This window comes from Rhea pennata, chromosome 16, assembly GCF_028389875.1.
Source record: "Rhea pennata isolate bPtePen1 chromosome 16, bPtePen1.pri, whole genome shotgun sequence".
Taxonomy (NCBI): Eukaryota; Metazoa; Chordata; class Aves; order Rheiformes; family Rheidae; genus Rhea; species Rhea pennata.
In genome coordinates, this window is record NC_084678.1 from 1,230,867 (window position 1) to 1,255,313 (window position 24,447).

A 24,447-nucleotide genomic window follows, 5' to 3' on the forward strand; every position below is an offset into this window, starting at 1 on the left:
CGATGCTTTCAAGAGCTGGAATGGCTTCTCGACAGCAAGTGGGACAAATGCAGAGCGCTAGGGAAGGCTCACGGGCACAGAGATGGCTGTGCCAAACTACAAAAAAGGAAGAGCTCCTCTTGAGATCCAACAACACCACACAGACAGAAAGAGGAGGAAGCAGAACACTGCAGATCTTGGAAGAGCAGATGTCCCACAACACCTTCCCCCTCCTCCCCCCACTGGCACAGAGGAGAAAACGGGCAAGGAAAAAGCTTTTGGGAAAATGCAATGGAGCCCAGAGACCAGCACCTTCTGAGCACACAAGCCAAGATCTTCCGCCTTGGGGATCCTGCCCAGCATGTCTGCCACAGCACCTAGCTTCAGAGCACACCACCCAGAAAGGGAGTCCCTACTCCAAGTCTCCTGCAGCCACTCCCAGAAAAAAAGTTCTTCCAACCTTTGTTCCTCAACCACCCTCTGTAATCCCCCCTCCCCCCCAGAAAGAAGCACTCAGCTCTTTCATTAAGCTCCAGGAGTCGCATCCTCAGCCAGGCTGCTTAGCCAAAGCAGGGGCCTGCCCAAGAGGACCTTTTGCAACTCCTCTGCAGCTCTCACTTGCTAGGAGTTACTGCAAGGCTAAGCTGCCCCAACAGACCTTTTTCTCAGGCACTCATCTGCCCAAGGAGCTGAATACATCACTGCTGCAATTCATTATATGAGAACTCTTTGGGCTAACAGCGGGGCTGAGTGACAGCTACCTGTGGCAGAATCCTCCAAGCCTGCTTCTGGGTCCTCAGGCGCAGGTGTCTGCACCATCTCCCATCCTGCCACTGCTTTGCCATGTGAGGCCTGTAGAGAAACCCTGCGATACCAGCAGAATGGCAAGGCCATTAAAAAAAATGAAGCAGCAAAGCTACAGGATGAACTGCCATGGGACACCAAGGAATTCTTAGGATTTGGTTGGCAAAAAGTAGTCACAATATTTGCTAGCCTGCAACTGATAAACAGCAGTAAAAACAAGCAGCACTTCAGGATCCCTCTTTATCCATCAAAAACATCTCAGATAAGCTCAAACATACTCTATGAGCTGTCTCAAAGATTGAGACAAGGTCACTGCCCTAAGGAGTTCCCCAATTTAAAGGGAGAAGCACATTCTTAGCCACGTTTTTAAACCTTAAGGACAACAAAGGCCCAAAGGATATCCTCTAATACTTCATTTACCTACCATGTAACTAGTTGTAACCAAAGCAAGCAGCATGTCTGCTGCTTCACTCTTCCAGGAAAAACATTTGCTAAAATATGCACCTTTTAGTCTTCAGGCTGAGAGCAAGCAGGGGAGAAATCCTGATGCAGTGGCTAGGAGTGCGTAAAGCTCCCAGATATTATGTCTCTGCTCTTCATAACCTTCCTTCCAAAACTGAAGGTGCTTAAGCCTACTCCAGCATAATAGTTTCCAAAACTCATGTTATCACCCTGTATCACTGTAAGCGCGAACTCTGCATGAAGTTCACTCACTCAGCGTACAGTTCCTATGGGAACAGCATGTCTGCAGGCAGCATGGACCAGCCTACTTGCATGGCAACCTCTGCCGTGAGAGCATGCTCCGCAGCTGGGTGCCTTGGGTTGAGGACTGGTAACAAGGTGGCAGCCAGTGCCCCTTCAGCAGGCAACTAGCTGAAGACAGGCAGCTCCCGATCACAAGATTATTGCATGCTCATTCCAGCATCCCATCCAGGAAAGGTTTGGGAGATAGTCAGCCACTGGTCTGCGATGCCTTCTTGGGCCAGCTGTTTTGCTCCTAGAATAGTTCAGATCAGCTGTAGAGGATCAAATAATTGCTCCAGGGATGACACTAGCTATTTTCAGCTTTCTGGAAGCGCTGCTGGGCTTGAGCAGAACCAGGCAGGGAGGCAGAATGCTGTCCACTGAGCCAAGGCAGGAGAAAGCTGTAGGTTTGTTAAGCTCTTTCACGGTCTTGTCTGCCCCAAGAAGAGGAAAGGGTTTCAAAGAGGGTTTTAACCTAACATTTGCCCTTTTGAAAGAAGTTTCCCAACAGACTCCGAGCCTGCAGTTTCACACAAGGAAAATGGAAAAATCTGAATATCTTAGATCCAGAGGCAAAACACTGATATTGCTGTCACACCTACACCTGCCCTCGCAGAGCAGCTCCTTCCCAGCTGCAGTAAACCAGCCCCAGAGCATGAGCAGCGAGAGGTACGGTTGCTGGCAGTGCATGGAGAGGGCCGAGCTATCCCGGCTGGGTCAGGGCTGAGCTCTATACTCACACCTCTTATCACGGGCACTCAACAACCTGCTCTTTGCTCCTTTTCCACAAAAACTTTGTAGGTCACCTTTAAAGGCCACCTGAGAGCCCTAAAACTACTTTACAGGCTGCAAAATTAGTTGTGCCCATAAAGCTGTTGACATTCTTTATGGCAATGTGTAATGCCAATTCAGAACCACCTCTTCTTCCACATCTGGCCAGTGGCAGGTAGCATCTATTCCCAGCCCCGCAGAGCTGGCACCTCTCCCCTCCTCTCCAGGAGCCCACGGTCAGGAGCGCTGATGGGCTGAGGCTACATTTCAACCACCTCACCTCACAATCTAAGAAGGATATGAAAAGATACATACTTAAGTACTCAAAAGCCTGAAAATGCTACAATTAGGGTTGCCCAGGCACTATTAATCGAATTGCTGTATGCTCATGTTCTACAGCAAAAGCCTAGCCCAACAAAGTCGGGTGCTCGCAGCAATACTGAAATCCATATCTAAAGCCTAAATTAGGACGGAGGTCCCTTTCTGTGCCATTATCTACAGTTCTCATCTACAGTCCTCATCACCCCTGTGGAGAGAAGGAAGCAAGGATGCACTGCTACTAGGAAGTCTAGAGCTGCAGTTGTGAGTCAGGCTAGAAAGAGGCTGCAAGACTAAATGGAAGCTGACAAGAGGCCTGGACCAGGAGAAATCTTTGGTCCAGGGAAGCACTAGGAGCCTTTCCTATAGCTTCTCAGGAAAATGAGGGCTAGGGTTCAGAAAAAAAGAGAAAGCCTGGAGTTGGAGTGGGGAGCAAGGGGACTACCATAGGAAGCAGGGGCTGCCAAGAGCCCTGGGCTGGGAAAAAAATCTTTGGTCTGGGCAATGTCTTAGGGGCTATCTCTACCATTCCCCCCAAAAAAGTAGAGTTAGAGTTGAGGGAAAGAGAAAACTTCAAGTTGAACGGGGATTAGAGCTGGAAAGGGGTTCAACAGCAAAGCAGAGGCTACCAAGAGACCTGGACTACGAGAAAGTTTTCACCTGGGCAATGACTGGGGGGGCTTTTCTGATGTTCTGCAGGAAAGTGAGAGTTAGGGTTGGGCAGAAAGAGAAAGCCTGAAGCTGGCAATGGACTGGGATCAGAAAGGGGCTGCCAGAGCAAAGCAGGGGCTGCCGAGAGACCCGAGTGGGGAGAAATTTTTCATCTGGGTTTCCTTGCCTAAGGCTCAGATAGAAAATGAGGGTTAAGGTTGACAGGGAAAGCCTAGGGTTGTGGTTGGAATGGGAGTAGAAATGGGCTGTTGAAGAAAACTTTATGCTGCCAAGGGTCCTTGGCTGGGAGACTTCTTTCGCCTAGCAGACCTCATCAAAGGCCCAGTCGTAACACCGAAAGAAGAAAGCCCAGAGGTGCAACTAGAGTGGGGTGGAAAGGGGCTGCCAAAGCAAAGTGGGGGCTGCCAAGAGACAAGAGATGGGAGAAATTTTTCACCTGTGCAATGCCTGCCAGGCCTTGTCTAAGACTCAGCAGGAAAACAAGGGTTAGGTTTGAGAGAAAGACTATTCCACCACTTAACGGCAACACAAAAATCAGTCACAGTAACAGGTTACTGCCCTCCTTCATTCAGCTGCAAAGAGGATACAGTTTAGGGACAAAAGGGGATTTTTTTTAAAAAAACAAGTGTTTGTTTTCAGAGGCTAATAGTTTGCCAAGGTTGGTTGAGATTTTACAAGGACAGATAAGAGAGGCAAAATTTCCCTTCTTCTGTAACCTCTTTCTCAGAAATGACATCTGTTCCTGTTGAAACCTTACAAAAAAGCCAGCCTGAGGCACCACAAAAGATTTTTCTACTGCAAAACACCAAGAATTAGACAAGGATTATTCCAGCTGAGCAGAAGAGCTCCATCAGAGAGCGCACCAACACCGTCTACAATCGAGTTATTTTAAAATGCATCTTATGGTAGCTAGCTGTAGATAGACTGGCCCACAAACTTTATGATCTCCACAGCCAACTAGCTCAAAACATAGCACGTGGTAACAAGCAGAAGAGAACCATGCCCACACGTTATATATTCCAAGTGCAGGCAACGGGATGAGGCTGCACAACCCAAGTTGCTCTCAGCTGATGCCCTGCTTGCTGTGCTGGTGGCCTCTCACATCTGAGATTCCAGCTGATTGCACAGTGTATCCAAAAAAGGCCGGGCGGATAGAAGTTCACCAGTCGCCAGATCCCTTCCATGTAACACCATGCAACATATGTGCACAAGTAAGGATGAGCCAAACAGGGCCAGGGCTTAGGGGTCCAAGGAGGACAACTATTTTGGTGGCAGGGTACAGTGAGGATAGTGCTTTGATTCCCCAAAACTGAGAACAGATCCTGTAGGCCCAAAGAACAGTAAAGCAAACTGCATGGCCTGGGGTACCCTTGTCTTTCACCTTGGTGTACGCATGGACCTCATCCTAGCCCTCTCCTGAGGCTCCTGAACACGGCCCAAGACACCCAGCCAACTCACAGGGAGGACAGGCCCCGCAGCCGGCAGATTTAGTACGATCTCCAAAGTCAGGCCAGCATTCTGCCGTTGCAGACTTTCACAACGCCCCTTTAAGAGTTTTGTGACCGAAACGCCATAGCCAGGAGCAGATGCATCAATGGCCCCTCAGCCACAGAGACGGCGAGGCACTGCAGAAAGAAAGTTTTATTCATAGCCTTTGTCCAAACGGCAGCTTTCATTTCCTGCAGGGAAATCACATCCTGCAGCGCAGCTGAGGAAGGTGGGAGGCAGCAGCTCCAAACGCAGCACAGCAGGAACGTGGCCGCATGGGACGCGGCTGTCGGAGGTGCTTTGCAGCCTGAGAACTGGGCTGCACCCAGTGGCTTCCAGTCCAGGCACTGACAGGGTGCTTTCCACAGCGGCCTACCACGCCAAAGTGGGATTACTGTTAAGAGAAGCACAAGCTCTGTGAAATAAAGCAACCCCCCGCCATGCTTTACAGCATCATGTATTCAACTGCAGCACGGTCACACACCTCGCATTCAGCGTGCCCTTCTAGAGAGTAGTTTATTAAATCCCTCCTGCTTTTTGATTTGCCTTCACTTCCCGTTTCCATCCCCCTAGCTGCCGCATCCCGGGAGTCTACCTACAGCAGCACCCCGGGCCTCGGCGAGGGCTCCGAACCTCCCGCGGGAGGAAGCAGAGCAGCGGCAAGGGCTGCTCAGCCCTCGGCCTGCTGCTGCTGCGGCTTCGCAAGGTGCCGAGCGGGCAGCAAGGCACTCGAGCTGCCTCCGCGCAGCCCCGAGCGGAGCCCTGCCTGCTCGCCCGGGTCCTGTCTGCACGCTTTTCACTGGCAGCCAAAAGGGCTGCAAACCCAGACAAAGCAGAGGCTTCAATGCCTGCAGAAACTCATGGCATTTGCCCAAGAAAGCTCCTTATTCAGCACAGCAGCATGGACAAGTTTTTTTTTTTTTTTTACTTTATTAGAGCACATCCCTACAGTACCATTTTCGGCTGTCTGCAAGAGGCAGGTGGCTTCTTTCTTCAAAGGGGAAAAGAACAGATTTTATCTGTAGAAATAAGCTGCAGCCAGGAAACAATGTGTACAGTTTAAAAAAAAAAAAAAGAAAAAAAAAAGGAAAAAGAAAACAAGATCCAACTGTCAGGTCTGTAGAGATTGTCGAGTCTTTCTGGACACGGACAAGCAAAAGGGCCATGTGGCGTTTTCCAAGGGTAGCAGGAAGCATAGCAGGAGACGGGATCAAAGAGCGTGCAGCGCACAGAAGCTGCCTCCTGGAGGACGAGGGGCACATGTGAGCAGGCCCACCTACATGCTGCAGACACGCTCTTTTCCTGGCCTGAAAGAAAACCTAAGCTCCAGCTACCTAAAGCAGCAAAGAAAAGGCAGCAACCTCGGGTTACAGCCATAGTCACCACAAGGAGCCACTTTACATGTGTGCACATACGTTTTAATTTTGATTTTCAGGCCAGTGCCATGGCAAACATGCACAGACGCAAACCTAGACATTCAACACCTTGCATATGCAAGCTACCCTTGAGAGCCACATGATGGGATTTTAAAAAAATAAAAATAATAATAAAAAAAAAAATCTACCCACCAGTGTGCAGCTGCTTGTCAGCAAGCTCCTGGGAGACTCACACCCCACACCCCAAGCAAGAGCCCCCGATACCTGCTCTCCAAGCCAAACAAGCACGCCCAGCCAAAGCACAAAGTCTATCTCACACCGTGATGCAAGTGAGGAGCCCCTCTGGTGAGTACTTTTTAGTCCAGCTAATTGCAGCGTGGGAGCATACTGCCAGCTCAGTACCCACGCTCGCGCACTGCAGGCTCTCAAGCATCATCTTACATCACTCTGAAAATATGAGGTGGGGTCCATGCCTCAGCTGCACGCCCTCACCAATGGCTAAGAGCAGGCACTTAAAGATGAGCAGTTTTCCCAGCAGCTTTCTTCACAGGACATGGTCAGGAAGATGTACGAGTTCTGTGGTTCATCAAAAGCATTAGAGGGGAGCAGGAGTCCTACATGTCAGCCTGTAGGCCCCTCTGCATATTTCAGGCAAGAGAAGAAGTAATTTAGAAGGGTGTATCTTACTCTACGTGTCATCACTTGCCCTCCCAAACTACCTAGCACTGGCCCCACCGGAGATGCCCCCACACTGGGCTGACCCCATCTGCCAGCACCAAAGTGCCAGCTACAGATGCAGCAGATAAATAATGGACACAAACTGCAGAGCCATGCCGTGAAACTCCTCGTTTTCAAGCAAACTAGCCTGCTCTCACACCAAATGTCCCACGAAATGCTGCAGTCCAGGCTGCATCTCCTCCATATTCAGGTACAGCTTGAAGGAAAGGAGGACATTAGTCAGAGGTGCCAGGTCCAGACCTGCTGCACAGTCACAAGAGAGCTCCCAGGGAGGCAGGACTGGCCTGCACCTGGTCAGCAGGCCTGCAGCAGCAAGCCAGGCTCTCATGGACTGCAGCTAGCCGAGGCACTGGTGAGGCTCAGCACACCCTTGCTGCTCTGGTACCAGAAGCTGTGCTAGGCTGCCCCGAGAAAGGCTGGCAGAGGTCAAACTATAGACCGGTGAGAAGGTTCAGATCTCTCTAGGGAGCTGGAGCCAGGCACTAAGTTCAGTCTTCAACAGAGGCAACTTTCACGGCCACCAACACATGGGGGCCCTGCTCAGTCCTTTCAAACACAAGGCAGCAATAATGTGCTTCAGGCAGTGATGTGATCCAGAGCCTTCAGAAGACCATCCTACAAGCAAAAGGTCCTGGTCTTTCTTTGGTCTTGCACACCACCACCTATGCCAGCTTTAAAAGCTGTCCTCATGTGCATGCACCATGCTGAAGTTAGCAGGGTCACCTGCTCCAGGAGATCCCTGCTGCCATATACAAGCCACAGAGGCAGCCCTCCACAGGAGGAGAACCACGGTTCCCAGCCCTGACAGCCTGGGAGCTGCTGTGTCCCTACAGCCTGTTGTCATCACATCAGTGGCCCCTGGCTCACGGACTGGGAAACAGCATCTCACACCTGGCAATAAACCTTATGGCCTCAGCAAAAGGGGAAAGCAGTAAGCAGCCAGTCCCTGCCGTGCAGGGAGCAGACTGAACCACATCATTTCTCTGTCAAGGTCAGGCATCATGAGGAACCTTTCAGACCTTCACAGAGCTGAGGTCTCTCCAACAGAGACTCCCAAAGTCCTTGTGCTGCAACCAGTCAGACATACCGTAACAGCATCAGGAAGTTGTATCTAATGGTGTTCCCTGACTCCAGGCATAGAAAGCCTCTGACGTTAGCATGCTGACTAGAAGCACGCCAGGCCAAGGTGGGTCCAGAGCGCTGGGGGTAAGGGATCCAGCCTCAGCAGACAACTACAGCTTGTTCACAAAGGAGCAGGAACACCTGGGTCTGCCTGAAGAGGGCTGGGAGAAACAAATGTCAGCCGCTGCTTGCTAAGAGAAGTCTGCTGCACTGCCCTGCTATTCCTTCCCTAATCACCGGGAGTACTACGGAGCGGCAGGACCACAGGTCAGGACTGAAGGGCTCTGCAAGGCTCTCTGGCAAGCCGGAGTAGAGCTCCCTGGGACTAGCAGTACTTCCCCATCAGAGGGCCTTCCAAAGTACCCTTCACTGCAGTAGCTTTTCTCTGTTGGCAAACCAGAGAGCCCAAGGCCCTGGCACGAGACAACCACCCTCCCTACCTGACCTGACCACACTACAAGCAAGCAACAGAAGGGGACCCACAAGTTTGGCTGGAGCAACACTCACTGCCTGCACAAGTCGTTTTCATGTGGTTCAACCAACACCCTTATCCAAGTCACCAAACAGCAAAAAGAGACACCCGCAATCCCCTGATACTGTGGTTCCTGCTACCTTATGCACGCCTGTTTCCGGGCAGGGCTGCACAGGCACATCTCAGCCAGCAGAGCTACTGGAGCTTGAAGCCAGAGTATCTGTGGTGCAATCCAGAGGGACCCAGGCAACTACATTCCTGCGGGCTGCATAGAGAAGTGGCTCTGCAAAGACATCACACAGCACGACCCCTGACGCTGGATTTATGAAGGACACCTGCTCGCTCAGGAAGCCACAGCTACAAGTGAGGGAAACCGGGGCAGGGGGAAGCAAACACTGACAACACGGCTGCCTGCAAAACAGAGAAGAGGCAGAGCTAGGAGAAGGAGAAAGAGAGCGTAAGAGCGACGAGTCTCTTCCTTGCTCCTCCCATCCAGCTACTATCAAGCTGAATTCAGGAAGGGCTGTGTGGCCCAGCAAAGCCTCCTGCATTGGGCAAAACAGCAGCCTAACAGTCTGCTCCTCGCCAACACACTCGAGCACCGGAGAGCTGCTCTCGGGAGCTGTTTAATGGAGGTAGCCATCCCCCATTATAAGTCGCCTGCCTGCAGGCTGTCACACAAGCAGCCTGGCAGCACAGAAGCACGCTCTCTCCCCCCGGCCTGCTGCAGCACCATTTGTTTATGTGTCTGCAGCTGCTTGATGCATTCACTGTGGGAATCAGGCTGAAACTCCGGGCGCGTGGAGCGGAGAGGCAACCTCCCTGCCGCGCAGCCTTCGAGCTCGACAAGCATGCACAGCCCAGCAGGCAGAGTGCTGCAGGGGGCACAAGCCCCCTGGAAAGGGGCCTGCTGGAGAGGCGAGCCGCATTCCCAGCCTTCTGCAGCACCCTCCCCCACATCCTGCCTTCAGCCCTCCACTGGGGGTAGAGAATGCAAATCTTGGGTTGTAATTTTTCCAAGTTAAAAATAACCCAGTAGTTCAGTAAGAGAGAATCAGCAGCAGCGAGGCAGGGGGCTGGGGAGCCCATGAGCTTGCTGCAAGGCAGCTGTGGCATACATTTTTCCTTCCCAAGCACAGAGATGGGGAGAGAAAACCTTCTAGCTTGAGCTAGAGAAAGCAAGACCTTCTTCAGCATCCCAACTGCAGGAGTCTCAGGCACTCATTTCACTGAGTAGGCCAAGTGTTCACTTCAGACCTGCCCTAACACCATATCAGCGCCTTCTGGACCAACATAAACAGAGCAGGCAGCCTACCAGGACGCCGAGGGAAGGGGTACGGAGGCTCTGCTTCCATGACAGTGCAAAGCGAGCAATGGGGAAAAAGAGGCACATAAAAAAGGGCAGAGCGAATGAAAGCCGGGGAGCAAACGTCCCTCAGGTGAGCGTACATGTCCAGGGCAGGTTGGGTGGAGTGCCACACCGATGGCCAGCCCCAGGCAAGTCATAGATGTGCTCCAGGAATTTTTCCTGTCTTTAAAATCTTTTAATCTTTAGAAAATAGAGAGGGAATGACTGCACTCTCTGTGGGGCTGAGGGAGCCAAGACCTATGAGATTTACTGATAAAGTGATCCAGTGCACATGCTGGTCCTGCTGGCCGAACCGTGCAGCACTTTCCCAGGACGTGCAACTCTGTTTTCCTCACGGGTGACAACACAGCTTGTAACAGGTAGGCACAAAATAACCACAACCTGCCTGTCATCTGCTCCATGAGACAAGCAACATGATGGCTCATGATGATGCTACAGAGCCCTCCCCCTCCTAAGGACCTGCTCAACACCAAGCCTTCTGCTCCCAAAGCCTTCTAGCAGGCCCTCAGACCCAAAAGACAGACAAGTCAAATCCTCCGAGGAATCCTCAGGACATTGCTACTGTCCTTATACAGATAGTGTTCTGATGACAGCCCAAACAGCCAAAGAGCACACAGAGACTGGATGCTGCCATCCGGTAACGCAGCTTTGATCAGCTGAGCTACATGACTCCCACGACAAGCTCACGTGGCAGAAATGCCAACAGCTTTTTTTGTAGAGTTTTCAAATGCAGCTCCTAACCCAAGATCGTAACCATAATGATCTTCAACTGTTATTTCAAAGCTACACAGTACCACAGCGCTAAGAACCGCATGCTTTCTTGGACTCCACGGTGAGCACAGCAGCAAACAGGGAGTAACAGTACAAGAAGAGGGAAAGCCACAGCAATGTTAGAAACACCTTCAGCTTCATTCAGCAACAACACGTAGCAAAACCCAAAGCCATCCCATCTGGCCAGACAGCTTGCGCATAAACCCATGGCAGCCCAGGTTGTTGCTAGAGAGGGAGGGAAATCAGGTACAAGCTCACTGTGAAGTGTAGTTCTCTCAGCAGCTGTAGGAACGGCTCAAAGTGAGAGGACTCACTTGTCCCACGGAGCACTCGGGACAGAGAGGTGGCAATCCGCAGAACAGGGACGTACCCAGTGCTCACTGTATTCCCCTCCCTCACCATCACTGGATCTGCCAGGCGGGAGACAGGTTTCCCCTCCACCAAGCCCAGTTTTGTTGTCTTTCGATGAGTGAACAAGTAGTCTCACTCCAGAGAACTGCTCATGAGCCCCAGGCAGTGGATTTTAATCCTCAACATCAGCAATGCAAAAACTAGAGGAAAAAATAAAACCAAATCTCTACAGCTCAGGACCTACACAGAGAAGGAAGAGAGAAGGGAGGTAAGACGAGCTTCCATGGCCTTGTAGCTGGCACACAGCAGGCCGGACTCATGCAGACCTGCAAACTATCCTCAGGGGTGGTAAGGGCCAGGATTTCTCAGATACATGAATTTACACACAAGGTGGGCATCCACCCATTGTATCTGAAGCCCCTTAAAAGTCAGAAGCAGCTGCGTTACCCAGATCACCAGTGCTGCATGTGTGAACATATGTGATGCTCCCACACACAGCCAATGGCTCCACACCAACTCTTTCCATAGAGACATGCCACAAGCCAAGCGATCATGTGTGCTGGCGTCAGGAGCGTCATAAATTCGGGCTTCTGCCACCGCATTAGCAAAGCCCATTGCACTGATGTAGTATTTTCCAGGCCTCTGCTCCCCATTAAACATAAACATGCTCTGATGTGGCTAAGCTCCACAGGCTGAAGTAACCCTTAACAGCCCTGGCAGCAAAATCTTGATAAGCCTTTTCTCCATCATCACTGCCAAGTTTGCCTTCCATTTCTCCACAAGCCCACGGGTGCTCATCAGCTAACCAACAAGGAATGACATGGATTTGGTGTCCAGGACAGACACAGACTGGGCCAACGGCCACAAAGCCTATTCATTCCTCCCATCACTCTCTCTCAGCACTGTGGCTTTAGAGCTGAGGAATCTTCCATACTCGTCGTATACCCAAGATGCATAAAGGAGCCAAGTCCAGGCCACAACCTCAGCAAACCACACTACAACCACAGCAGAGATGGGCCCCATGGTCAGTGCACAGGAACAGGCCAACTACAGATATCTCCCAGATGTTCTCCAAACTCTTAGCACCTACAACCTTCCAGAAGGACTGGAGCACAGAATGTATATTCACATAACCCTGCACTTGGGTCACTCAATGCTTAATTTCCTGCTTAAAAATAAGAGAAAACTCTGTAGCTATCTCTCTGCGCTGCAGAAGGCCCTTGAGGTGCACAGGCCAGTACAGCTCATGGGGAAGTGCAACTTCCAGAGGCTCCCTGGCACAGTACTTCTAGATTCCTTCTCATCTCTCCATGAGTGCAGGAGGCAGGGCTTGCAGGGGCCTTCCTTGGCTGCAGGGTGCTAGAAGCACATTCTTAACAGCAGTTCAACACAGCTTGAGGACCAGCTTGGCTGGCAACCAAAGAGATGCCAGGTGTGCAATTCCTCCCCTATAGTCTGTGATTCTACACCCCACCTACTGCCCCACAAGACAGGGAGCCTCGAGGTAGCACAAGGAGTATGTGCTAAGGCTGCCAAGGGGACTGTGCAAAGCTTGGGGTCAGAACACGTGAGGAACAGTGACAAATGCAACCCTAGTTGCAGTCTAGATGGGAACAGGCAAAGTAGCCGCCCTCAGGGGAAACTCTGGGCGCTGGAAGCAGATCCTCTTTCTTGAAGTGCCTGGTCCAGTATCCTATAGCAAGATGTGTCAGATAACTCTGGACAGCCTCCACAGTTGACATCAAAGGACAGGCTCTGCTGTTACCCCTATACAGTGATGAGCTCCTGGGCTCAGCTCCTAACACCTCCTGGACCAGTGGGCACGATAATCCAGAGTTTGTAGTAGCATAAGAAAAGTCTCTTCTGAAGTACTAGGCTTGTGGGAGTAGAGGAATTATAGCTGGCCTCTTTAGAGACCTCTTACAACACAGCAAACTACCCAGCTGTTCTCTAGCTAGCAAGAGGGATATATAGGTCTCAGGAAAAACAAGCACCCTGTACATCCTGCACATTTTCCTGTTTCTTTTTGTTTTCCACTCACAAGCATTCTTCGGGCTTCAGTTAGCTGCTCAAGTCCAGCCTCAAGGTCACTGGGCCTGCACAGATGCCACCAGGCACACAATTTAGCCCACAGCACCTTTATTACTGCTCAAGGAGCATAAAAGCCTGCTCAACTGATAGACCTTGATAGCTGCCCCATTCAAAATATCTTTAAGGCTACTGTTTGAGAGCTAAACACCTAAGAGTGCCAAACTCAAACTATCCCAAGGCACACAGCCAAAAAATCAGATGGCATTTCTGAAAGCCCAGATCTTCCCCTCTTGTTATTGTTGATATCCTGCACAGTAAACTCAAGCTGTCAGAAAGCAGAATTTTGTCACACTGCAGACAGCTTCTCAAAGGCAATCAAAGCCCCTTGTGCCTCTATTTTCCAACCACAGAATGGGGATAAAAAACGCCTTTCCAGCAAGGTTGCCAAGAGGATGAACAAGCATTTGCAATGCACCTTCAAATCTGGCTGTGGACACACTAAGAGCACATCTGACATCCCAGAGAAGACCTTCCACTCTGGGAAGGCCCAACAACACTGGCTACACCTCCAAAAGGTCACAGAGACCCCAGTGCAGTGTCCAGTCCCTCTGAAAGCTCTTCCTTATGGTGTCCCTGTCAGTCTTCTCCAGCTAAAGCTCATCACTTAAAACCTCCAAGGTGGACTGCCTTTAATCAGACCATCTTTCCAGTCATTGCCCCCTGCCAGTCCCTTGTTTGCAGGTGTTAATAGCCTGCTTTAAATTATCTTCTACTGCCAGTTTGCTATAAGCCTAGTCCAACCTCAATGCTTTCTTGCATTTACATACTTTTACACCATCCCAAGAATCACTCCAGTATGGGAGCAAAGAGACATGCCAAAAAGAAATTCATCAATTCCTCATACATAACAGCTTGGATTTCAGCAGCACAAGGTCTCCTCAGCTACAGGCAATCCTTTAATACTCTTGGGTACCCTCTTTAACGGTGAACATGCAAAGTCCTGCCCAGACACGCTGCAAATAAAATGCTACAGAAAGCAGATACTGAAAAGCAGCCCCTTCTTGTTCCAGCCCTGTCATAATGCCCTTCAGTCAGAGACCAGCTGACTGCAACATAACTTTGAACATTTAATTCCTGTCAAACCCTGCCCAGAAAAGACAGTGGGGTTCCTTGCACACCCTCCCAGAACAGTTTGCCAAGTTCCTGTCACTCACACTTGTACAAAGCTCAGGTAAATTCAGACGTGCTCACAGGTGTCACCAAGGGCAGAGAGAACATGAGCCTCACCGGGCTGCAGGTCTGTGTTTGCACAGATCTCGAGCACACCCCTCCTGCCAACGCACACTCGGGCTGCAATCAGTAACTCTGACTGCAAAGCACCATTTTTGCTGAATCCCTTTTCTAAGCAGAGACAGGACTGCAGAGATGCACGGAGCCCCTTTAAAGAGGGCGCAGGCACAGCTGTTACGGGCCTCTCCCAGAGCCGAGCTGCTTGTATTCAGAGCACAGGCACAGAAGGCATCCACTGCGTCCTGGAGCCTCCTGGCCAGCCAGCACTGTCTTCAGCAGGTCAGCTAGCCAGCTGGCAGGCACAGAGGTTCAACTGCACCAAACTGCCAAGTGACTCTTGTCCCAACTTGCCTGGCAGGCCTACAGACATCAGTCTCCTTTGACACACACCACCACAAGGGCCAGGAAGGCAGCCCTCTGGACACAACGGTAGAGCACAGGCCCCACAGTCCCATGTCCTAGCCCAGTCTTACTGCACGAATCTGTCAGGAAGTTCATGTCAACATGGTTTCCACATCTCTCAAGAGTTTACCTGGATGAACCACTTCTCCTCTTCTGATACCTTCCTAGAACACAACTTCTCATCAGGTTCGTCACATCCTCCTCTAGTTCTGAGCTACAGGAAGCCTCTGAGGTAACTGGTACACAAAAGGTCCAGAAATCCACATCTGCTCCATGTTAGACAGCTCCTTCTCCCAGCTCAGGGGAGGGGCAAACAGAGCAGTAGGTAAAGTGGAGCCCAAGAAAGATTTTAGAAGCACTGCCTAGAACTCCTCTCTAGCATCACCTTCTGCTCAGCAGAGCAGCCACCAAAGAGCCCACCTAGAAACCAGAGAGCAGCATCCACATCTCCACATGCAGTATATTAGGCCCTGTCTGATGTGGACACAGCTGTACTATTTCAAATACACATGATAAGCCTGCAGGAAGTCACACCTGGCTACAGAGCTCCTGAAGAGACCACTCACTAAAATGACAGCCACAAAGGCTCCAAAGAGCCTGCCCCCATGATGACCCACTCCTTTTTTTCTGGCTTCCAGATTCAAGAGTCTGGTCCTCATCCTCCGAAAACAATTTGGGACTGGCTCAGGTCCAGAACAGCTATGTTATTCTCACAGAGAAATTCTCACCCTCAGGGGCAGGGAGGCGGAACAGTCACAGCGACTGGCCCACAAATCTGCAACCACTTCTCTAAAGAAATCAGGGTAACCACAAACCTCAGCACCTTCACAGCAAATGCAAGGCGCGCTCCAGTCAGCCTCCCCACACCACCACCGCGCAGAGAACAAACAGCGCACAGTCTCCGCTGTCTGCGGTGGAAGAGCGAAATCTGCCTTTATTTATGCACAAAAGTGCATGCCGGGAAGAACTCGGACACTCGGGTGAGGGGCACCCTACAGGGAGTGAGAGAGATCACCGAGAAATTGGACCTTGCTTGCTCTAAAGCACCAAGCAGAGAAGCACACAAAGAAGAGTAATATGCTGTGCATTCTCACACCACACTGTCTTCCTCCCTGCGCTAGGCAAGCAAGGCTACAGCAAGGATGCAGCATGCACATACACACGAGTCATCACGACAGAACGGCGCTCTCTTCTCAGATCTTGAATTAGCAGACACGTAACACTTTTGCTCCATTTTATCCTAAAAACGTCTGAAGTTTTAACTGAAGCAGATGAAACGTTTGATGAAACATTTAGGGTTAGAGGTGCTTTGTGCACAAGATCTCGAGAAGTCAAGGCAATGGTTCATGCATAAACAGCAGCTTTCACAGCACGTCTACAGCAAAGCACTAATGTTTATTCCTGTATCTAGGACTAACTTTAATTTTGTCTCGATGAACATATATATATATAGCAAGGTGTTAGTATTTCCTAGAGAACTAATACTTTCCCTACTCTTAAGTCAAGACAGTGAAAGTCATCCATAACTTTGCACCACCCTTGCTCCTGCACATAGTGCACTAGCATATTGCTAACACTGGAATTCACCTTTAAAGATAACCACCGAGCATATGTTGAACTGCAAAAGAAGAAAAAAAAGCACATAAAAGCAAGCAAATAACTTAGTTATCTAATTACCTTCATGACTTCTGAAGAGAGATTTAATAAAAGAATTTTTTTTGAAAGAAGCTCAGCTAATCTATGTAATAACCATCTATTTCCAGTAAAACACAGAGGGATCCAAATTCTAAGGAGTGACTGTTAAGGTAGAAGACCTTGCAGGTTAAGTCCTTCGATTACCATTTCCTCCTTCAAAGGAGAGCAAAAATGAGGTACCTCCTGAGGGATTCTCATATCCTGGAAGAGTTTTTATAATCCTCAGGGCAGTATGTGCAGTAGTTCCTATCACCCCCAGACACTTCCAGCAAGCCAGCCACACCAACATCACATATCACAGCTGAGCTGAGCTGAGCTTCCCCCACCAGGCAGTCTCAGATGCTTCTGCCCTAGGGTCTCCCACAGCAGGCTCTCACCACTCCCACATGGCAAGTTCCTCAGCCAGAGCTCCCAGGGTGTAATTTAAACACATGCTTGAGGACCTCATAAGATGCTGAAACAATCTTGCCCTTCCACTTTTTACCTGTCCCTCCATCGCAACAGCATGCACATCTGCAGGGACACAGCCTTCCTTGATGCAGTTCGATGACCTGGGTTGCCAGTAACCTGACCACAGACATTGCCTCCTTTTACACTACCACGAAAACCGCAATCCCACACTTCTATGAGAACATTCAAGATGCACACAAATATTCTGCAAATTCTCATCTTCTGCTGACAAGCTTAACTTTCATCTGCTTTTGGCCAAAGGCACTGTTACCCCAAAAGCGAGCAATTTGTCAATCCAGCCTTGCCAAGAGCAGCCTTGAGCCAGACGACAAAAAGAGGGCCAGACAAGCATCAGAAAGCTACACTGAAGGGATCTAAAGTTAATCTCACCAGGTAAAACACAACAGAAAAAAGCGGAAGAAAACATACGCTAGTGCAACAACAGGACTGCACAAAACACAGCGAAGGCAGGACTGCAGAAAAGAGGAATCCCAAGCACTGCTGTGTGATGAGGAACATGCTGCATCTTTTAGGGTTCATAACATCATTGTCAGATTGCTATTGAGCACCATCCTTCACAAGAAAAATAGGGCTAAAAAACATAATGCGTGCACCTCACGAACAAGCTAACATCTCGCCATGCAGTAACACCTGCGCTTCTTCATCTGTACCCAGCGAAGCTCCGCAAGCACATTTCAAGTGCCCACATTAAAAAAATGGGATTGGAGACATTTTCCGTATTTTCCACTTTCTTTTGTGGACTGAAAGACTGTTTTGTTCCTGCTAGAGCAGGGTTTATACTCACTACAAGCTGGGAATTCCCTAGAGGCAATAGCTTGCAGTATGGAAATAGTATGCAGCCCTTAAGCTCGAGGCAGCACTTCCTCCATAGGAGGAAAGGTCCTTCCACAAAGAACAGGCTAAATACTTCACCAACCTCCTCAACACCCACATGACCAAGGCCTGCAGCTCCCCTCTGAGCGCTTGACCCAAACTCAACAGGAGTCCAAACGCCAAACGCTCCCAGTTTTTAATTCACCTCCCAGGAGCTGCATGCGCCAGAGCACATAATCTTTGCCCAGATAACTACCAGGGACCTGCCTTCAACACCAAAGCCCAACCATAGCATCCCAGGTATTTCCTACTTCTTAGGCTGACTGGACTCAACCACCGTAACAATGCTAAAAATTAATAGCCACATATTGGCAGATTGCTAGGCCGCATACCAAATTTTCCCATATAAGGAAAGGTTGAAGGCATTGTCCTATCACACAGAAAACATATTGCACCAGCCTGAAATGTTAGAAAGCAAAAATCAGAACCTCCTCATGTCATGAGCTCACATACACAGCATGTTTTTTCCCCATTTTGCTGACAGTTCGGTCAGCTTTCCACAGCTCTGTTATTTCTCTTGCTGACTCGAGCCTGAAGATCACTGGAGGCTCTCCGGGGCAGGCACTAGCCAGCACAGAGTTTGCAGCATAAGGCTACACTGGTGCCCTGAATTTGGTCCCACCACAATGCTGGCAAAGGACAGCAGGCTCTACATACAGTGCCAGTGTTTCAAAGGTGAAGCATAACTTCTTTTTAGGGTGCTGTAAAACCACTGCTCAAATCCTAGGCCCCATCACCAACGCTGCGTGCACGGCAAACCTTGCTACTCCACCACATAGAGATCACTCACCCTGACCACCTACCCTCCTTTTACACAATTTGTTTGCTTCATAGCGACAGCTCTGCCTCTAGTTTCACAGGCTGAGAGGAGGTCACCAAACCGTAAGTTGAATCCATCGTCCCTAGCAGGCAACAGGGATGAGAGTGGCAAAATGCCTTCACTGCTACCTACATAAGGAATGAGGACAACCTCCTCGGCTCCCATGAAGCTCAGTTAGGCTTCCAACCACCGCACTTGCCAGTGTCTCTTTAAGACAACTTCAGAGACCATCTCCCTATGCATGCTGGTTTTCCCAGTCCCAACAGACCAAGTCCACATTCCTGCACTAGGGGTTTACTCACAGTGCAAGGCTGATCAATCCCCCCACCTCCTTCACAAGAGCAAGCTCCTCCTGCAAGCTGATGTGCTAGATACTAGCTCTTATCTCTCCAAACTCTGCGCCAGGCCAGAACACAGCTTCACGCAAAAAACACAAAGGCCTGCTCTAGTGGCCAAGCTCTCAGCCTCGTAATCTCTCTAAAAAAAGAAAGAGTTCACTAGCTTGTGCAAGCCCTTCTTGAAATAACACAACCCGTTAAAGTAAAACGCTTTACATTAACCACCTGTAAAACTTTATGTCCTCAGAGAAGCTATTAAGGAGAAAATATTAAAAATCTCTCAAGGAAGATTAAATCTGAGAAATTATTGAGAGATTACGCTTATAGAGGGGGCAAAAGGCAGAGATTTGCTACCTGTTAAAGAGATACAGTAAGAAGTAGTCAGGAAAATGAGACGTTCCCATAGCTGAGAGTCCACTAAGCCACTAGAAATCAGCAGATGCCCAAAATAATAATATTAGCAGCAACCATTGGGGCTAACACTGACATATCCTGGGCCCAAAATAATAATATTAGCAGCAACCATTGGGGCTAACACTGACATATCCTGGGCCAGCTATTCCCAAAGACCAGTAGCACAGACAGAGTACTTATGCCCTAATGTTAACATACAGGACAAGCAGAGGAGAGGTAAACTTAAGCCACTAAACAAGGCATATGCTACCAAGCAGACAGCAGCACACAGATTATAAGAAAGCCTCACGGCACCTTCCATGAGGGATTGAGATTATTCACACATGGCAAGTGTGGTAAACCAGTGCAAGGAACAATGTGTTAGTTCCACAGGTTTGCATAGGTTAATTTTTAACGCATCTTTACTAGCCCATAGGAAGGGGCTGCAACCTGTTTCTCAGCAAGAGCCACCAATGTTTCTATTTAGAGGAATGTGCCAATATGCAGAAATAAACAGCCACGGTTCCCAGATGCACTCTTCAAACTTTCCTGAAGTGAAAACAAAGCAAAAGGAATTCAGTCTTGCTCTCCAAGTCCTCTTTATTTGAGGAATAACACATCCTTTCATAATTTTGCTGGAAGATAGGCACAGACATTTTGATAGAATGCAATTCTACTAGGTGTCACGCTTTACAGCTTGAAATGCTAGAGGGGCATCATTCACCAAGCCTCACCACGCATCACTGCTGCACACTTCCCATTTTTGCAGAGATAGAAACTCAACAGCATGTCCAAAGCTCCAGAAGGACCTGCAAGTTTAAGCAACTGCACCAATTCAGGGACAGAAGACTGAACTGGCTTCCCAAAAGCAAATGGACAACAGCATTAAGCTTCATACTGGAAAATGAATCAATTTGACACTAAGTGGGAAAGGAAAGCAATGGTAGTCCTGAACAAAACCAGCCCAGCTGGAGGTCAAAAGCCTCCAGTGAAACAACCTACTTGCTCCAGGAAGAAACTACTGGAGTAAATATACGCAAAAAAACATGTTCTTATTGCTTCATATTGCAACAGCTGGACCAAAACCAACAATTTCTCTGCAAAGCAGCCCAGCAAAACCCTCACATGAATGAAGGAAACAAAAAGGGAGGAAAGAGAAGAAAGTACCTATTCCCATGCCATCACCTGAACAGACCCCACAGGCAACGTTAACCCAGCACAGGGGGGAAAGCATTTGCATAGCTCAACCTTCCCTCTCCTCCAACAATATTCTAATCAAGCTGACCCCACGACAGCTATAAGAGAGAGGCAGCACCACCTGCCAAATATCCCAACCCCCGTAAGGTAAAGGGTCATAAAAAAACAACTACATCTAACAACAGCCTATCTGTAAAGATCCCTCTGCCAAGGGGGCCAACGACTGCAGAGGGGTGCGGGAGACCTCTGCACTGATTGACAGGAAAGCTTGCACAACCACAGCCTACAATCTGGGACCCTGCACCCCCCCTTCATTCCCTAACCCCAAAAGCATTTGCTGCATTTCCTGAATTGGGGGGGGGGGGATGTTGGACATTAAGTTTGAGTTGTGGCTAAAATTATCTCAACTCCCTACAACAATAAACCAAGTGCTTTTCATAGCAAAGTTCCTGAAAAGCTCTACTGCATCAAAGGCCTGCAGCTGACCCAGCAAAGCCAGCTCTCAGTGCACAGAGGTAGCCTATTTGGCCTTCTCACTTCCCGACTTTACTGAGAGTTTAGCGTAGTTGTCAGGAAGGTCAATCAATAAACAGAGAAGACATGAGCTGCTCTACGAAGGGTGCATTCACCACAATAATATCAGCGGAGGATTTCTCTTCACCGTGCTGTATCTTGTGCACATTTCTCTGCGACTCCTCAAAACATTCACACTAGAAACCTTATTGATCAACATCAAAATCCACTTCAGTTGCCTGAAAAAGGTTATTGGTAAGAGCGCAGCGAATCCCACACCACGGGCGTCAGGCGCTACAGCTGTAAGGCCGGGCTGCGCGACTACTGCGAGATAACCGCAGCGCGAGCGAGACGCAACTCGAACATGACCGTGATGCTGCTCTGTTGTGACATGGCTGCAATGTCACAACAGATCTCAGCCTGCTTTGCATTCAGCGAGAGCAGCAGGATGGATCAGCTGATGACAGGAAGGAGCACGCTGCGGCTCAGAGCAGAAAAAAAGGGGGGAAGGAAAAAAAAAAAAAAAAAGAGACCCTTTAACCCAAACCTTCCCCGTCTCGTCGATTCGGATGCCCTTGCTTGCCGCAGGTCGGGCAGCGGCAACGCCGTGCAGCCGCACCACTGCCCTGCGAAGCGCCCGGCTTCCCCAAACCTCAAAGTTTTCAGACTTAATTATTAATTTACTTCAGCATTCTCGCTGCAATGCCGGCAGAAAGTTGTACCCAGCGCGGCGGGCTCCGGGCCGCCGCTGCCGGCTCCCGCCCGCCGCTGCGGTCACGCAGCTCCGCCGCGGGCGCCGGGCTGCGAGCTCCCCGCCCGGCGCCGCCTAGGCCCCGGCCTCGCGGCACGCCGGGCGGCCGCCGGCAGGGCGAGGCGGCAGGTAGGGCTGCGGGCCAGCCGCGCCGCCCGGCCCCACCGCGCCGCCGCCGCCGCCGGGCGCCGCCGCCGGAGCGGGGCCGCGGCGAGGGGCGCCAGGAGGAAGTTCTGGGGGCGCCGCCGCTGCCCCGCTGCCCGCGGCGCCTCCCAAGGACGGAGCCATGACAGGGCCCCGCGGCCGGCCCCCCGCGGCCGCGGCCGGCCCCGCTCCGCGGCCCCGCGGCCGCCCGCCCGCCGCGTACTTCATTCATAGCGCCGCCCCGGCGCGGCGCCGCCGCCGCCGCCCGCCCGCCGCCGCCCCGCCGCCGCCGCCCCCTCCGGCCGCGCCGGGCGGGCGAACGCAAAAGTTCAGAGCAGAACTTACCTAAAATGGCTCCTCGGCAGCCAAAATACAAACAGCTATTATTTGGTGAAGTTTAGCCCAGACACCCTGCAAGGACACCCTAACCTCGCCCCGCCCCGCCCCCAGCCCGCGCCCACTGGCTGCCTGCGGCCTCCGCCCGCCTGCCATTGGCGGGCCGGCCCGTCAGTCAAGCGGAGCCCGCGCCAAGCTTGGCTGCAGCGCGCTTATTCCTCGCTCCATTGTGCTTCCATTTGCATCGCCGTGAGCGCGGCGGCGATTGGCTGCGCCGCCGCCCCCCGCCCTCCCCCCGCCGCCGCCCGGCCCGGCCCGGCCCGGCTCGGCCCGGCCCGGCCCGGCCCACCGCGCCCGCCGGCCCCCTCACCGCCGCCCCCCGGGGAGCCGGGCCGCCGCCGGAGAGCCGCCCCTGCGCGCGCCCTCCACGTCTGCGCTCGCCGCTCATTTCCCGGATGTGAAACGTCCTGCGGGGAAGCGCTGTGTCTGCGCGGGGACGTGCGGGCCCCGCCGCGCCGCTGCCCGCAGAGGGCCGCCGAGGAGCGAGGGCCGCCGGCCTGGCCTGGCCTGGCTTGGCCTCCCCCAGGGGCGGCCGGGATTGCGGGGCCGGCTCCTGGCACTCGCCCCGGGCTTGCTTCCATGCTGCCGCCCTGCCGTGGAGCCCCTCGTTCAGTCCCGCCGCTGCTGCCTCCCAAATCCAGCAGCTTCTCCCTTCCCTCTGCTTGGAAAGCTGGTGCTCCTGCTTTCCAGCCGGCCTCCCGCTTTGCTCCCGCGCCGCAGAGCCTCGCGGCTCCACTACCTGCCGTCGCCTCTGCTCTTCCCTTTCTGGACCCCTGGCAGTGGGTCGCCCATCGTGCCTGCTCGCCCTCCTCGCCTGGGCGCCCAGCAGACACAGCGCACGCGGGTGGCTTTGCACGTGCAAACATGAGGTTTAGGCAGCACGGTCTAGGCAGGAAGAGACAAAACTGGATCTAGGGAACCATTGCCCCTGCATCCTGGTGGCCCCCAGTGGAAGCTGGTCTCTGGACGGCATCTCCAGGGCTGAACTGAGGTGACATTAGAATGGGCGTTAACATGGAGCTGGAAGAGGCCCACAGAAGTCGCCAGGGATGGTCCTGGTTTTATGCCTCAGTTGCTTGTTTTATGCATGCTGCTACAGTGCTAGTCCTGAAGAGATCCACCTCCATACTTAGGAGTTTCAGACAGAGAGGGCAGGTAGCCCCACAGATGGCATGGGCAAGCCACGGAGGCAGTCTTGTAGCCCCTGCTTAGGCAGGGGCTGGGAAAATGGAAAGGCGGTTTAAAGGCATTACCAGAATGGCCAGCGAGATGGGAAAGCTGCTTCCCAGGGAGCTGCTTGAGAAGATCGATGTGTCTAGTGTAGCAGAGAATCTTGGTGGGCTGAGTAAGTTCCCTGCACCAGGAAGAACTCTTTGACACAAAGAGCTCTTTAACCTAACGGTGCAAACACCACGATCCAGGACTGGTTAGCAAAGAGGGCAAGAAGAAGACCCCAAGAAGAGACTGCCAAGGAATGAGGCAGGTTTTCTTTTACTTGGAAGTCATTACATTAAGGCTTAACCTCTTCTGAGAAGCCTGCTTCTGCTTAAACAACATTCAGGGGCTTTGCCCAGAAGACAGCAGCCCAGCTCCCCACTTGGCACTACCCAGGAATCAGATCAGCAGGGCCCTGCTTTTGGTGACATGCAGCATTCAACATTCAGCTGCCTGAGACAAGCAGCACCTGATGAGCTATGAGGTTCAGCATATCTTATTTGCTTGAAGAGAAGTACAGGGCTACTCATGCAAGCTCTGAGTAAGCTAGCTCCAGCACTGGAAGGAAACTCTGCCAGAGTCTCCCATTTCCTAGGTTGGGGTACTGGGCAGTGCCACTGGCCAGTGGCTCGGTAAGGCTGGTGTGCTCTGGAGATGCCTGTCTTACTGCACATATGTAGATCAAAAACACAACTAAGGGAAGCAAGTCTATCACAGTGTTGCAGCCACCCTGCTCCACACCTCTACTGGGTTCCCCTGCACAGATCGTAATATCCCTATCTTCTTCCTAGCAAGCCAGGACTTGCTTTTCCACAGCATTCTCCTGTATACTTTCTGACTTGCTCTAATCCGCATCACCACCTTAAACCCCTCATGCATGAGGCTTTTTCCTCATGCAGCCTGGCTCCTTGCCCATGGAAGTCACCAGTGGACACTGCTGAGA

At 51.3% G+C, this 24,447-nt stretch overlaps 1 protein-coding gene across 2 annotated transcripts in view; it reads right to left on the bottom strand.

Annotated features, from left to right (window-relative positions):
• Positions 1 to 22,306, bottom strand: part of CHD6 (chromodomain helicase DNA binding protein 6) — a 101,735-nt gene extending 79,429 nt beyond the window's left edge. For both annotated transcript variants that reach the window (XM_062589606.1, XM_062589607.1), the window contains exon 1: positions 22,239 to 22,306. The gene's annotated coding sequence lies outside the window, so the exon portion shown is untranslated. The remainder of the gene's footprint in view (positions 1 to 22,238) is intronic.
• Positions 22,307 to 24,447: the final 2,141 nt, after the last annotated feature.